We start from the raw sequence: 16,913 nt of genomic DNA, 5'->3' as shown, positions 1-16,913 counted from the left end.
CGGCTTCAATTGAATTTAGAAAAACTGTAACCTTGCTCTTAAATTACATTTTTGGATTTTTTTAATTGTGTTCCCAAATTAAAAAAAAAAGTGTATATGTTTGATAGAATGCTTGTTTCTGTATTTTTGTGTATTGTTTTGTGGTTCAAATCATTGACAATGTTTAGGACTGGGTCCCCGGCTTCTAGTAATGACTCAGTTGGGTCCCCAGATTCCAAAAATGATTTGTGGAGGTCCCCAGATTTCAATAATGTTAAAGTGGGGGTTCACAGAAGTCAAAAGGTTGGGAACCACTGTTGTAGATTGTAGGAGTGTAGAATGTCATACAGTAGCGCAGAGTATCATAGAGTGGTGTTGATTGGAGTGGCATAGGGAGGAGTGTACTGGAGTGCCAGAGAGTAGAGTGGCATGTCGTACAATAGAGGGGAGTGGTGTATCACAGACTGTCTTGTTGTGAAGTGTCTTAGAGTAGAGAGGTGTAAACTGGAGTGGCATAGAGTGGAGTGGCTTCTCGTAGAATGGAGTGTTGTGTTGTAGAATGGAGTGGTGTATCGTGGAGTGGAGGGGGATGGTGTGTTGTAGAGTGTAGTAGGGTGTCTTACAATGGAGTGCCATGTCAAGTGGACTAGAGTGGTGTGGAGTAAAGTGGTATGTTCTACAGTGGAGTGGCATGTCATTGATGGGAGTATCATACAGGGGAGTTGAGTGGTGTGTGGTAGAGTGTAGCAGAGTGTTGTTGAGAGAAGGAGTATTGAATGGAGTACCATGTTATAGAGTAGTGTGTTGTAGAATGGAGGGGTGTGTCATAGAATGGAGTGGGGTGGAGTGTCATAGAGTGGAGTGTCATAGAGTTAAATGGTACTTCACAGAGTAGAGTGGTGTGTAGAGAGTGGGATGGCATAGACTGTTGTAGAGTGTTATGGAGTATATTACAGTGGAGTGGTGTGTTGTAGAGTGTATTGGAGTGCCGTAGAGTGTATAGAGTGGAATAGAGAATTGTAGAGTTGAGTGTCATAGAGTGGAGTGCTGTATCTTGGAGTGGAGTGGTGTCTCATACAGTGGAGTGGCGTATTGTAGAGTACCGTGGCATAGAGTGGATTAGTATTTATAGAGTGCAGGAGCATGTCACAGAGTGGAGTGTCATGTTGTAGAGTGGAGTGTCATATTGTAGAGTGGAGTGGCAAGTGTCATGGAGCACCTCCACTTTCAGGTACACACCACCCCTAAGACCACTACCAGCGTCACCCTCATCTACAGACCACCAACACCTCGGGCAGCAACTACATTCTCCTCGGTGACCTCAACTTCCATTTCAACGATCTCAGTGACCACACCTTAACACTACTCGAGAACCTGCAGACAATCGGGCTCAAGCAACTGATCACCTCACCAACGCACGCCTCTGGACACACTCTTGACCCCATTTCTCGTCCAGCAGCAACGTCACCATTATCGACACGACCCCCGCTATGCTGGACTGACCACCACTGCATCCTCTTTTCCAGCTCCAGCTCCACGCCCACAGCACACATTCACTCAACACGCCCCGCCTACAGGAAATGGAACCAGACCTCAGACGATTAACTGATCAACACCATCAGCAACTCACCACACCCCGACACAATAGATGCCAACACCTCAGCTCGCAACCTCCACTAATGGATCACCAACTGCGCCAACACCCTAGCTCCTCTCTGGATGACCACAGCATATGGTAAGATGCTCCTGTAAGAAAGCCAGTTGCTTCAAACCCATACTCCAGGAACAAAAGCACTCATGCAGGAAGCTGGAGAAGAAGTGGAGTTACAGCAAATCACAGGAAAACCTTGCAACCTTCAAATCTGCCACAAGATACCACCACAGCCTCATCAGGTCCACCATGAAATTGGCACTGCAGAACCACACACAACACTAAAGGACGCTTTAAAGTCATCAAAGAATTCACCAAATGACAAGCTGAGACCACTAGCATCCCTCCATCTCAGAATCTCTGTGACAGACTGGCCACCTTTTTCCATCAGAAGATCAAAGATATCTACGTTAGTTTTGGACCCCAAGACTCTGAAGCTCACCAACAACTCCCCTACTAAGATCCTCCAAACCCCCATGACTCCTGCACGCCTGGACTTCCCTCACGACGGACGAGACCCACCCATATAATAAGCAGCATCCACTCTGGAGCCTCGACCCCTGCCCACACTACATCTTCAACAAGGCCAGCGCCTCAATCAAGCCTGAATTCTGCAAGACCATCAACTGCTCCCTAGAGTCAGCAACCTACCCTGAAGACTGGATGCATGCCAAGATACGCCTACTTCCAAAGAAACCCACAGCAGACCCAACAGACTTCAAGAACTACCGGCCCATCGCACTGCTGCCCTCCCAGCTAAGGTCACCGAGAAAGCAATCAACACTCAGCTACACCAACACACTGGGGATAACACCATCCTGGACATCTCCCAATCAGGATTCAGAACTAATCACAGTACCAAAACTGCCCTGCTTGCCACCATAGATGACATCCGCTCCCTCCTCAACCTCGGACAAACAGCAGCCCTCATCCGACTTGATCTTTCAGCTGCCTTCGATACAGTGTCTCATTGCACACTATGTGCCAGACTCCACGCAGCAGGCATACACAGCAAGGCCATTCGCTGGATACACTTCTTCCTAACAGGCAGAACTCAGAAAGTCAGGCTTCCACCACACCTGTCAGAACCCACTGACATCAGCTGTGGAGTACCCCAAGGATTATCACTGAGCATCATGCTGTTCAACATCTACAGGATGCCACACGCCCCCATCGTCAAGAACTATAGTATGAATATCATCTCCTACACTGATGACACCCAGCTAATCATCTGCCTGAGTGAGAACCCCTCAACAGCCAAGAAGAACTTCAGGGACAGGATGGAAGCAGTCGCAACCTGGATGAGGGAGAGCTGCTTAAGCTGAACTCCGACAAAACTGAGATCCTCATCCTGGAACTCTCTTCATCAGCCTGGGATGACTCCTGGTGGCCCTCAACACTCGGCAGGCTCCCCCACCCTTACAGACCATGCACAAAACCTTGGCGTCATCCTCGACTCAATGCTCACCATGACCAGACAGGTCAACTCCGTCACCTCCCCTTCTTCCACACCCTCTAACTCCTACAGAAGATCTTCAGATGGATACCAACCAACTGCTGGAAATCCGTGACACACGCCCTAATCACGAGCAGATTTGACTATGGCAACGCCCTCTATGCCAGAACCTCCAAGAAGAACTTGAACAAGCAGCAACAAATTCAGAACTCCACCGCCAGACTCGTCCTAAACATCCCCTCCTATGAACACATCACAGAACACCTGAAAAACCTCCACTGGCTCACCGTCAAGAAGAGGATCAACTTCAAACTCCTCGTACATGCTACAGAGACCTCCACGACAGCAGACCCAGCTACCTCAACCACTGAATCACCTGGTACTCAACTTCCAGACCTCTCCACTCGTCCCAGCAGTTGTTTGCCAATGTTCCCCGCATAAAGAAGTCCTCAGCAGGAGGAAGATCTTTCTCATACCTTGCAGCAAAAGGTTGGAACACCTTACCTTTCACCTCAGACATTTGCCATTGCTGCCTCAGTTCAGGATGGACCTCAAAACCTGGCTCTTCAACTGATCTCTGAGGACACACCCATGAGTGCCTTGAGACCCTATAGGTGAGTAGTGCACTCTAAAAATATATGATTGATGTTGTAGAGTGTCGTAGAGTGGAGTAGAGTGCCATAGAGTGGACTGACACAGAGTAGAGTAGAGCGTTATAGAGAAGAGTGTTGTAGAGTAGAGTGGTGTGTATTGTATTGGAGTGGCGTGTTGTAGAGGGCAATGGCATATTGTGCAGTGTAGTGGGATGGCATATCTTACAGTGTTGTAGAGTGGAGAAGAGTGCCATAGAATGGGGTAGACTGTTGTAGAGTAGTTTGTTATATAGTGGAGTAGCCTGTGGTAGAGTGGAGTGGTATGTCATCAGTGCAGTGGCATGTGATAGAGTGGAGTGGCATGGACTGTAGTAGAGTGGAGAAGAGAGGAGTAGAGTACCATAGATTGGAGGGTCATAGAGTAGAGTAGAGTGTTATAGAGTGGACTGTCAAAGAGTGGAAAGGCATCTTACCTCATTTTCTTTTTTGAAAGTATTGTGCTGCATTAGCAGCCCAGTTTGATTTTAAAACAATAATCGTCCTCCTTTCAAAATTAATTTGTTGATATTATACACTTTCCTAATGGCAAATCATTTAACTCTATATACCTGTTGTGCCTCCCTTATTCTTATATGTCAGTATACATACAAGATGGTTTGGGTTTGGCTTGTTGGACGCAGTTTTATTTTTTGGGCCAGAGACAATGCCAAAAAAGTAGATGTTGATAATATCTGTGTTTCCACTGATCTTTTGGCCATTATAATTAGACTCCACAGCTGCAACTATGCCCAAGTGCGCTGTGGACCAAGAAGTGAGATGCCGAATCCCTTCCTTATGGACCATGGGTTTAGGCAGGGCTGTGTTCTTGCCCTAACACTTTTTTTACTATATGTAAATGATTTGGGCTATCATTACAACTTTGGCGGGAGGCAAGCCCCACCAAGTTGTATCCGCCGCGCGGCCGCCAATGCGGCCGCACTTCCGCGGTGGCCATTTGTAGATCCCCGCTGGGCTGGAGGTGTTGTGGCGGTGCGATGGGTGCAGTTGCACCCGTCGTGCTTTTCACTGCCTGCTATGTAGACAGTGAAAAGCTCCATGGGGCCGTGGCAGGGGGCCCCTGCACTGCCCATGCCAGAGGTCCCAGGGGCCCGCGACTCCCCTTTCCACCAGCCTTTTCATGGCGGTTCATACTGCCTGGCGGGAGGGGGACTCACTGCCCTGGGGGATTACAACCACGGGGACCAAAGTGGCGCTTCCGCCGCTGTCGTAATTCCATGGGAAGCACCGCCAGCCTGTTGGCGGTGCTTCTGACGGAACAGCCCTGGCGGTCTTTGACCGCCAAGGTTGTAATGAGGACCTTGGTCTCTTATTTAAATCTCTGTGATGGGGATGTGCCCCGGCTGGCTACCCTCAAGGTCCCTGCGTTAATGTTTTGTGGATGACATCCTTTTAATATCAAAATTGCCCATTGGATTGCAAAATATTCTATACCCTTTAAGAATTTTTGCTCTCCCTGGGGATTAGAAATAAATGTAGATAAAATGAAATACATGCTTATAAATCCAGGCCACTCCAAAAGGCCAAATCCAAAGCTCACAGGTGTCACCTTAGACTGTGTGAATGTCTTTGACGAACTTGGGCTGACCCTTGCTGAAAATTTAGACCGGAGGTGTCCTATTGAAAAACGTTGAAACTAGTACAATACTTGGGTAGCTTTTAAGAGTGCAACAAACCTCCCTTTTTTGCCCAATTACTCCTGCTATCGAAATTTATAACTTGCAGGCTTTGGGTACTGCCATTTATGGGGCTGAGCTCTGGGAACACAACAATTTGTCAAAATTGCTAGGTACAGAGAATCGCTTTCAACACCAGTTATTGGGGCTCCCTCCTAGCATCACTTTACTTCCACTCAGGCTTGACCTGGGACTCACGCCAGTCACAGAGGGTGTGGGGATTAGGCCCATTCTTTATTGGAGACAAATTTGGGCTTCAACCAAGTTACACTCCTATCAAGAGGGTCTGAAAGAAGTGCTAGGCATCTTTGGTGCAGGAAATATCCCTTGGATTAGATGTGTCAAAGACTCCCTAATAAAAGTGAGGTATGGATCTGTGGTCTGAACCAGAGGCTGCTCCTGTAAGTGGCAGAACTTGGCTAAAAAGGAAGTACTGTCAGTATAAAATGTGTTACACTTCCCTCATATGGGCCACTGACTAACTCCTTTCTCCAGTTCAAGGACGTTTACAGCTTGGAGCAATTTTCTAGATGAAATTTACCCCCCTCTAGCCAGAAAACTGTATTTGCAGTTTAGATATGGTATAGTATCAATTTCATATCACAAAATAAAATGATGGACGGAGTGTTGAAACTTTTCAAACACTCACCCCCAGTCACAGATCTGGGTTTAATCCATGGTTATTTTTCCTGCCACGTCACACCAGTTCGGACCCAGCTATATGCAAATCAGTCTTGGTCCTGGTTCCAGTGGGAGCAGTCCAGCCCGAACTGCCAAGCCAGGTCCTCCCTGGACAGGATTCAAGCATCCTGGGACCAGTTTCAGGGTACCACCCTTCATCAGCCAGATTAGCATGAATCCAGTGGCGCTGCAAGCATATTACCAATTTCATCATTTACTGGCAAATGGGTTGATAAGCAGAACCCTGCCAAATGTACCTGTGTTACTTGTGATGGGGACAGGGAGACAGAAGAGACAGAAGAGCATGTTTTATTTTTGTGCCCAGCATATCCAAAGAGCTGATGCTTCTAGGGGTGACGAAACACCAAGCTGCCCTTTGCATTTTAAAGACTGATGCCAGACAATGCCTGGTCTTTGCTGTATCCTGCTTTTTGATGGCTATGAAAAGGGTTAGGCAAAAAGTGTGTCAATAACTGTCTCAAATGGATGTTTTCATATTTTCACCAGAGTAGGTACTTGCAATGTGTGCCCTAGAATTGTTTTGAGAGGGAGGGGGTCTTGGTGCAGTTAGCTGCTATTGGTAAAAATGTAATAGCTATTGGTAATCTATTTTTAGCAAATGCGATCTTAACTGTTTTTAACACTGGGGAATTTAATTGCTATTATATTGATATTTTATTGTATTTTGATCATTTCTTTATGTGAATTAATTGTGTATTCAAAGTGATTTTCTTTTACATTTTTATGCATTCACTTTTATGGCATATTGCAGAAATAAAGTATTGAATCAAAATGAAAATGATTTAGGTTTGTGTGGAGCTGAAATAACATGGTTAGTGAAAGAGGTTTGAAATTGAACCAGTTACTTCTTCTACTTTCATTTGTTTGTGACTGTGACCATCCTCACTTTATGGTTATCCACTGTGATGGCAATTATATAGAATGTAGGGCCCTTAACTGGAGGGAGACTAGAAATTGAGATGGAGGAGACATTTTCCATCTTAATGTCTATGTTTGTAATATTTGTCAAAGTCAAAAAATGGGAGTGATCTGTATGTGTCTGTAGGAACTTGGCTCTGTATATACTATTTCAAAGTAAGAACTAGTGTGCACAGTGTCCAAGGGTTCCCCTTAGAGGTAAGATAGTGGCAAAATTAGATAAATCTAATGCTCCATTTGTGGTAGTGTGGTCGAGCAGTAGGCTTATCAGAGGGTAGTGTTAAGCATTTGTTGTGCACACACAGGCAATAAATGAGGAACTCACACCCAAAGACTTACTCCAGGTCAATAGGTTTTTATATTGAAAAATATTTTTTCTTAGTTTATTTTAAGAACCACAGGTTCAAGATTTACAGTAAATACTTTAAATGCAAGGTACTTCACTTACATACTTTAGGAACTTTGAATAAAAGCAATATCATATACAGTCTTGGCAAAAATGGCAATAAGCTATTTTAAAAGTGGACACAGTGCAAAAATCAACAGTTCCTGGGGGAGTTAAGAAAAGGTTAGTTTGGGAGGTAAGTAATACACTTACAAGTCTCAGTTCTGGGGCATAGGCAGCCCGCCATGGGGGGGTTCAAGGCCACCCCAAAGTTACCACACCAGCAGCTCAGGGCGGGTCAGGTACAGAGGTCAAAGAGGTACCCAAAACACATAGGTGCCTATGAAGAACAGGGGTGCTCCGGTTCCAGTCTGCCAGCAGGTAAGTACCCGCGTCCATGGAGGGCAGACCAGGGGGGTTTTGTAGGGCACTGGGGGGGACACAAGTAGGCACACAAAGTACACCCTCAGCGGCACAGGAGCGGCCGGGTGCAGTGTGCAAAGCAGGCGTCGGGTTTCAGATAGGAAACAATGGAGGGAGCCGGGGGTCACTCTTGCGTTGCAGGAAGGCACGGGGGCTTCTCGGGACAGCCACCACCTGGGCTAGGCAGAGGGTCGCCTGGGGGTCGCTCTTGCACTGAGGTTCGGTTCCTTCAGGTCCTGGGGGCTGCGGGTGCAGTGTTGGTTCCAGTCGTCAGGTCCCTTGATACAGGCAGTCGCGGTCAGGGGGAGCCTCTGGATTCTCTCCGCAGGCGTTGCTGTGGGGGCTCAGGGGAGTGGTCTCTGGTTACTCATGGGTTCGCAGTCGCCGGGGAGTCCTCCCTGTGGTGTTGGTTCTCTGGATCTCTAGTCAGGGGCGTCGGGTGCAGAGTGTGGAGTCTCACGCTTCCGGCGGGAAACATGCAGTCTTTGAAAGTTGCTTCTTTGTTGCAAAGAAGTAGCTGGTTGTGAGCAGGGCCACTGCTCAGAGGAGTTTATTGGTCCTTTAGTCCAGGGCAGCCCTCTGAGGCTTCAGAGGTCACTGGTCCCTGTTGGATGCGTCGCTGGTTGCAGGTTTTCGAAGTTGGAGACAGGCCGGTACCCTCTCTGTGCCTCCTCCCTGTGGGGAGGGGTGCACATCCCTAATCCTATTGGGGGAATCCTCCAAAACTAAGATGGAGGATTTCTAAAAGCAATGGTCACCTCAGCTCAGGACACCTTAGGGGCTGTCCTGACTGGTGGATGACTCCTCCTTGTTTTCCTAATTATCTCCTCCAACCTTGCCGCCAAAAGTGGGGGCAGTGGCGGAGGGGCGGGCATCTCCACTAGCTGGGATACCCTGTGGTTCTGTAACAAAGGGGGTGAGCCTTTGAGGCTCACTGCCAGGTGTTACAGTTCCTGCAGGTAGAGGTGTGAAGCACCTCCAACCAGTACAGGCTTTGTTCCTGGCCACAGAGGGACAAAGGCACTCTCCCCATGTGGCCATCAACTTGTCTGGTTTGTAGCAGGCTGGCAGGAACTGGTCAGCCTACACAGGTAGTCAAATTGGTATTCAGGGGGCATCTCTAAGATGCCCTCTGGGTGTATGTTACAATAAATTGCACACTGGCATCAGTGTGCATTTATTGTGCTGAGAAGTTTGATACCAAAGTTCCCAGATTTCAGTGTAGCCGTCATGGAACTGTGGAGTTTGTGTTTGATAAACTCCCAGACCATATACTCTTATGACTACCCTGCACTTACAATGTCTAAGGTTTTGCTTAGACACTGTAGGGGCATAGTGCTCATGCACCTATGCCCTCACCTGTGGTATAGTGCACCCTGCCTTAGGTCTTTAAGGCCTGCTAGAGAGGTGACGTACCTTTGTCACAGGCAGTGTGAGGTTGGCATGGCACTCTGAGGGGAGTGCCATGTCGACTTAGTCATTTTCTCCCCACCAGCACACACAAGCTGTGAAGCAGTGTGCATGTGCTGAGTGAGGGGTCCCCAGGGTGGCATAAGACATGCTGCAGCCCTTCGAGACCTTCCCTGGCATCAGGGCCATTGGTACCAGGGGTACCAGTTACAAGGGACTTATCTGAGTGCCAGGGCTGTGCCAATTGTGGAAGCAAAGGTACAGTTTACGGAAAGAACACTGGTACTGGGGCCTGGTTAGCAGGGTCCCAGCACACTTTCAATCACAACTTAGCATCAGCAAAGGCAAAAAGTCAGGGGGTAACCATGCCAAGGACGCATTTCCTTACACAACCCCCCCCCCAAACGAAAGAGGATGAGACTAACCTTTCCCAAGAGAGTCTTCATTTTCTAAGTGGAAGAACCTGGAAAGGCCATCAGCATTGGCAGGGGCAGTCCCAGGTCTGTGTTCCACTATAAAGCCCATTCCCTGTAGGGATATGGACCACCTCAACAGTTTAGGGTTTTCTCCTTTCACTTGCATCAGCCATCTGAGAGGTCTGTGGTCAGTCTGAACTAGGAAGTGAGTACCAAAGAGGTATGGCCTCAACTTCTTCAGGGACCAGACCATAGCAAAGGCCTCCATCTCAATGGCACTCCAACGCTGCTCCCTGGGGAGTAACCTCCTGCTAATAAAGGCAACAGGCTGGTCAAGGCCATCATAATTTGTGTGGGACAGGACTACTCCTATCCCATGCTCAGAGGCATCTGCCTGCACAATGAGCTGCTTAGAATAATCTGGGGCTTTCAAAACTGGTGCTGTACACATAGCTTGCTTCAGGGTGTCAAAGGCCTTTTGACAGTCCACGGTCCAGTTCACTTTCTTGGGCATTTTCTTGGAGGTAGGTTCTGTGAGAGGTGTCACTATTGATCCATATCCCTTCACAAACCTCCTATAGTACCCAGTCAAGCCAAGGAATGGCCTGACTTGAGTCTGAGTTTTTGGAGCTACCCAGTCCAGAATATTCTGGATCTTGGCTTGGAGTGGCTGAACTTGGCCTCCACCAACAAGGTGACCCAAGTAAACCACAGTACCCTGCCCTATCTGACACTTAGATGCCTTGATAGAGAGGCCTGCTGCTTGCAGGGCCTGCAAAACCTTCCTCAGGTGGACCAGGTGATCCTGCCAGCTGGAACTAAAGATAGCAATATCATCAAGATATGCTGCACTAAAGGACTCCAAGCCAGCAAGGACTTGATTCACTAACCTTCGAAAGGTGGCAGAGGCATTCTTTAAGCAAAATGGCATCACAGTAAACTGGTAGTGCCCATTAGGTTTAGTGAATGCTGTTTTCTCTTTTGCTCCTGGTGCCATTCTTATGTGCCAGTACCCTGATGTTAAGTCAAAGGTACTCAAGTATTTGGCAGCACCCAATTTGTCAATTAATTTATCTGCTTTTGGAATGGGGTGAGCATCAGTCTTAGTGACAGAACTAAGTGCTGTGTAGTCCACACAGAACCTCATCTCTCTCTTGCCATCTTTGGTGTGAGGTTTGGGGACTAAGACCACTGGGCTAGCCCAGGGACTGTCAGAGTGCTCAATCACTCCCAACTCCAGCATCTTGTGAACTTCCACTTTGTTGCTTTCCTTAACTTATTCAGATTGTCTAAAGATTTTGTTTTTGATAGGCATGCTGTCTTCTGTGTCCACATCATGGGTACACAGGTGTGTCTGACCAGGGGTTAGGGAAAAGAGCTCAGTCAACTGCTGGAGGACTTGCCTGCAGTCAGCCTGCTGTTGGCCAGAGACAGTGTCTGAGTAGATCACTCCATCTACTGTGCCATCTTTAGGGTCAGTGGAGAGGAGATCAGGTAGAGGTTCACTCTCAGCATCCTGGTCCTCATCTGTAACCATTATCATGTTTACATCTGCTCTGTCATGAAAGAGTTTGAGGAGGTTCACATGGATCACCCTTTTGGGTGTCCTGCTAGTGCCTAGGTCCACCAGGTAGGTGACCTGACTCTTTCTTTCTAGCACTGGGTAAGGGCCACTCCATTTGTCCTGAAGTGCCCTGGGAGCCACAGACTCCAGATCCCAGACTTTCTGCCCTGGCTGAAACTCAACCATAGCAGCCTTTTGGTCATACCACATCTTCTGGAGTTGTTGGCTGGCCCCAAGGTTTTTGCTTGCCTTTTTCATGTACTCTGCCATCCTTGAACGTAGGCCTAGTACATAGTCCACAACATCTTGCTTAGGCTCATGGAGAGGTCTCTCCCAGCCTTCTTTTACAAGAGCTAGTGGTCCCCTAACTGGATGGCCAAACAGAAGTTGAAAGGGGGAAAACCCTACTCCCTTCTGAGGCACCTCTCTGTACGCGAAGAGCAGGCATGGCAAGATGACATCCCATCTCCTTTTGAGTTTTTCAGGGAGCCCCATGATCATGCCCTTCAATGGCTTGTTAAATTTCTCCACAAGACCATTGGTTTTTGGATGGTATGGTGTGGTGAATTTGTAAGTCAGCCCACACTCATTCCACATATGTTTCAGGTAAGCTGACATGAAGTTGGTACCTCTGTCAGAAACCACCTCCTTAGGAAATCCCACTCTGGTAAAGATACCAATGAGTGCTTTGGCTACTGAAGGGCAGTAGTGGACCTAAGGGGAATTGCTTCAGGGTACCTAGTAGCATGATCCACTACTACTAGGATATACTGGTTCCCAGAGGCTGTGGGAGGTTCAAGTGGACCCAGTATATCCACTCCCACTCTCTCAAAGGGGACCCCCACCACTGGAAGTGGAATGAGGAGGGGGGGCTTTGGATGGTCACCTGTCTTACCACTGGCTTGACAGGTGACACAGGAGGTGCAAAACTCCTTTACCTTCTGGGACATATTGGGCCAATAGAAATGGTTGACTAACCTCTCCCATGTCTTGGTTTGTCCCAGATGCCCAGCAAGGGGAATGTCATGGGCCAAGGTCAGAATGAACTCCCTAAACTCCTGAGGCACTACCACTCTCCTAGTGGCACCAGGTTTTGGATATCTTGCCTCAGTGTAAAAGAGTCCATCTTCCCAATAGACCCTGTGAGTTCCACTGACATTTCCTTTGGTTTGTTCAGCAGCTTGCTGCCTTAGGCCTTCAAGATAGTGACACGTTTCTAGTCCCTTGCACAGTTGTTCCCTTGTGGGTCCCCCTGGGCCCAAGAACTCAACCTGGTAATGCTCCAGCTCCATGGACTCAGTTCCCTCAGCGGATAGAACTTCTTCCTGGGAAAAGAGGTTCTGTTTAATTTTCTGTGCTGAAGCTGGTTCCCCAGTCTTCTTTCCTTTTCTCTTGGAAGGTTGGGCCAGTATTCCAGGCTCCAACACTTCTTTTTCACCCTGAGCCTTGCACTGTGCCCTTGTCTTGACACCCACCAGTTCAGGGATACCCAGCATGGCTGCATGGGTTTTGAGTTCTACCTCAGCCCATGCTGAGGACTCCAGGTCATTTCCTAGCAGACAGTCTACTGGGATTGCAGAAGAGACTTCCACCTGTTTCAGGCCAGTGACCCCTCTCCATTCTAAAGTTACCATTGCCATGGGATGCCCTTTAGTCTGATTGTCAGCATGGGTGACTGGATATGTTTGTCCAGCCAGGTACTGTCCTGGGGAAACCAGTTTGTCGGTTACCATCGTGACACTGGCACCTGTATCCCTCAGGGCTTCTACTCTAGTCCCATTAATTAAGAGCTGCTGCCTGTGTTTTTGCATGTTAGACGGCCAGGCAGCTAGTGTGGCTAGGTCCACCCCAACCTCTGAGACTAATGTAGCTTCAGTGTGAACCCTGGTTTGCTCTGGGCACACTGTTGATCCCACCTGGAGACTGGCTATTCCAGTGCTAACTGGAGTAGTAGTTGAAGTGGAACCTTTCTTGGGACAGGCCTTGTCTCCAGTTTGGTGTCCATGCTGGCTACAGCTGCGACACCAGGCCTTTTTGGGATCAAAGTTTTTACCCTTGTACCCAAATGAGGATTGTGAAGAGGCTTTGGACCCACCCTCCTGTGCAGGTTTTTGGGGCTCTGTAGAAGACTCTTTACTTTTTCCCTTGGATGTCTCAACACTCTTCCCCTGGGGAGGCTTTGTTACCCCTTTCTTTTAGTCACCCCCTGTGGAAGTCTTGGTCACCCTTGTCTTGACCCAGTGGTCTGCCTTCTTTCCCAATTCTTGGGGAGAAATTGGACCTAGGTCTACCAGATGCTGATGCAGTTTATCATTGAAACAATTACTTAAAAGGTATTCCTTCATAAACAAGTTATACAGCCCATCATAGTCATTCACACCACTGCCAGTAATCCAACCATCTAGTGTTTTGACTGGGAAGTCAACAAAATCAACCCAGGTCTCGAGGATTTTTGAGCCCCATGAACCTAATCCTGTACTCCTCAGTTGAGAACCCAAAGCCCTAAATCAGGGTAGCCTTCATAAGGTCATAGGATTCTGCATCCTTACCAGAGAGTGTGAGGAGTCTATCCCTACACTTACCAGTGAACATTTCCCAAAGGAGAGCAACCCAGTGAGATCTGTTTACTTTTCTGGTTTCACAAGCCCTCTCAAAAGCTGTGAACCATTTGGTGATGTCATCACCATCTTCATATTTTGTTACAATCCCTTTGGGGATTTTTAGCATGTCAGTATTTTCTCTGACCCTATGTATGTTGCTGCCACCATTGATGGGTGCTAAACCCATCTCTTGTCTTTCCCTCTCTATGGCTAGGATCTGTCTCTCCAAAGTCAATCTTTTGGCCATCCTGGCTAACAGGAGGTCCTCTTCATTGAGGCTGCCCTCAATGCTTCTAGGGTTACTGGTCTCTCCTGTGGAAGAACCAGTATCTCTGACTATCACTTGTGGATTCAGGGTTTGAGGGACCCTGACCTGCCTAACTAGGACAGGAGAGAGGGAATTATCCTCCTGGTCACTAGTTTCCTCCTCTGTAGGGTTATCCTCAGAGGGGTGGTCTTTTGCAAACTCTGCCAGAAGTTCCTGGAGCTTCACTTTGGTAGGGTTTGACCCAGTCTTTATATTTTTTAGTTTACAGAGAGTCCTTAACTCTGACATCCCTAGATGCAGGTAAGGGGCGAGGATGAGTTCCACCCCCATCTCTTCTGTGCTAGACATTATTTTCTAAAAAGTTGGATACTTTTTAAGAATCTAAAACTATTTCTAGAAATTAATCCAAACTTTTACAAACGTTTACACTCTAAAACAAAATGCTAACAGGGACTTTACACAAGGCCCTAGCAGGACTTTTAAAAATTTAGAAAAATAGCTCAAATTGCAAAAATCGGTTTCTAATGACAATTTTTGTAATTTAGTCATGTGATCAGGTATTGACTGAGTAGTCCAGTAAATGCAAAGTCTTAGACCCCACCTCTGATCCACCAATGTAGGAAGTTGGCTCTGTGTATACTATTTCAAAGTAAGAAATCGTGTGCACAGAGTCCAAGGGTTCCCCTAAGAGGTAAGATGGTGGCAAAATTAGATAATTCTAATGCTCCATTTGTGGTAGTGTGGTCGAGCAGTAGGCTTATCAGAGGGTAGTGTTAAGCATTTGTTGTACACACACAAGCAATAAATGAGGAAAACACACTCAAAGATTTACTCCAGGCCAATAGGTTTTTATATTGAAAAATATTTTTTCTTAGTTTATTTTAAGAACCACAGGTTCAAGATTTACAGTAAATACTTTAAATGCAAAATACTTCACTTAGATACTTTAGGAACTTTGAATAAAAGCAATATCATATACAGTCTTTGTAAAAATGGCAATAAGCTATTTTAAAAGTGGATACAATGCAAAAATCAACAGTTCCTGGGGGAGGTAAGTAAAGGTTAGTTTGGGAGGTAAGTAAAACACTTACAAGTCTCAGTTCTGGGGCATAGGCAGCCCACTGTTGGGGGTTCAAGGCCACCCCAAACTTACCACACCAGCAGCTCAGGGCAGGGCAGGTGCAGAGGTCAGAGAGGTGCCCAAAACACATAGGCACCTTTGGAGAACAAGGGTGCCCCGGTTCCAGTCTGCCAGCAGGTAAGTACCCGCCTCTTCGGAGGGCAGACCAGGGGGGTTTTGTAGAGCACTGGGGGGGGACACAAGCAGGCACACAAAGTACACCCTCAGCGGCATGGGGGGCCAGGTGCAGTGTGCAAAGCAGGCGTCGGGTTTCAGATAGGAAACAATGGAGGGACCCGGGGGTCACTCTCGCATTGCAGGCAGGCACGGGGGGGGCTTCTCGGGACAGCCACCATCTGGGCTAGGCAGAGGGTCGCCTGGTGGTCGCTCTTGCACTGAGGTTCGTTCCTTCAGGTCCTGGGGGCTGCGGGTGCAGTGTTAGTTCCAGGCGTCGGGTCCCTTGTTACAGGCAGTCACGGTCAGGGGGAGCCTCTGGATTCTCTCTGCAGGCGTCGCTGTGGGGGCTCGGGCGGTCGTCTCTGGTTACTCACGGGTTCGCAGTCGCCGGGAAGTCCTCCCTGTGGTGTTGGTTCTCTTGATCTCTAGCCGGGGGCGTCGGGTGCAGAGTGTGGAGTCTCACGCTTCCGGTGGGAAACGTGCAGTCTTTGAAAGTTGCTTCTTTGTTGCAAAGAAGTAGCTGGTTTTGAGCAGGGTCGCTGCTCACAGGAGTTTCTTGGTCCTTTAGTCCAGGGCAGTCCTCTGAGGCTTCAGAGGTCACTGGTCCCTGTTGGATGCGTCGCTGGTTGCAGGTTTTCGAAGTTGGAGACAGGCCGGTAGGGCTGGGGCCAAAGCAGTTGTCGTCGTCCGTCTTCTCTGCAGGCTTGTAGGTCAGCAGTCTTTCTTGTTTCTTTAGGTTGCAGGAATCTAGTTTCCTAGGTTCTGGGGTGCCCCAAATACTGAATTTAGGGGTGTGTTTAGGTCTGGGAGGGCAGTAGCCAATGGCTACTGTCCTTGAGGGTGGCTACACCCTCTTCGTGCCTCCTCCCTGTGGGGAGGGGGGCACATCCTATTGGGGGAATCCTCCAAAACTAAGATGGAGGATTTCTAAAAGCAGGGGTCACTTCAGCTCAGGACACCTTAGGGGCTGTCCTGACTGGTGGGTGATTCCCCCTCGTTTTCCTAATTATCTCCTCCAGCCTTGCCGCCAAAAGTGGGGGCAGTGGCCAGAGGGGCAGGCATCCCCACTAGCTGGGAAGCCCTGTGGTGCTGTAACAAAGGGGGTGAGCCTTTGAGGCTCACGGCCAGGGGTTACAGTTCCTGCAGGGGGAGGTGTGAAGCACCTCCAACCAGTACAGGCTTTGTTCCTGACCACAGAGTGACAAAGGCACTCTCCCCATGTGGCCAGCAACTTGTCTGGTTTGTGGCAGGATGGTAGGAACTGGTCAGCCTACACTGGTAGCCGAATTGGTATTCAGGGGGCACTTCTAAGATGCCCTCTGGGTGTATTTTACAATAAATTGCACACTGGCATCAGTGTGCATTTATTGTGCTGAGAAGTTTGTTACCAAACTTCCCAGATTTCAGTGTAGCCATTATGGAACTGTGGAGTTTTTGGTTGACAAACTCCCAGACCATATACTCTTATGACTACCCTGCACTTACAATGTCTAAGGTTTTGCTTAGACACTGTAGGGG

Source organism: Pleurodeles waltl, chromosome 7 (genome assembly GCF_031143425.1).
Source record: "Pleurodeles waltl isolate 20211129_DDA chromosome 7, aPleWal1.hap1.20221129, whole genome shotgun sequence".
NCBI classification, from domain to species: Eukaryota; Metazoa; Chordata; class Amphibia; order Caudata; family Salamandridae; genus Pleurodeles; species Pleurodeles waltl.
This window is presented reverse-complemented; position numbering follows the sequence as displayed.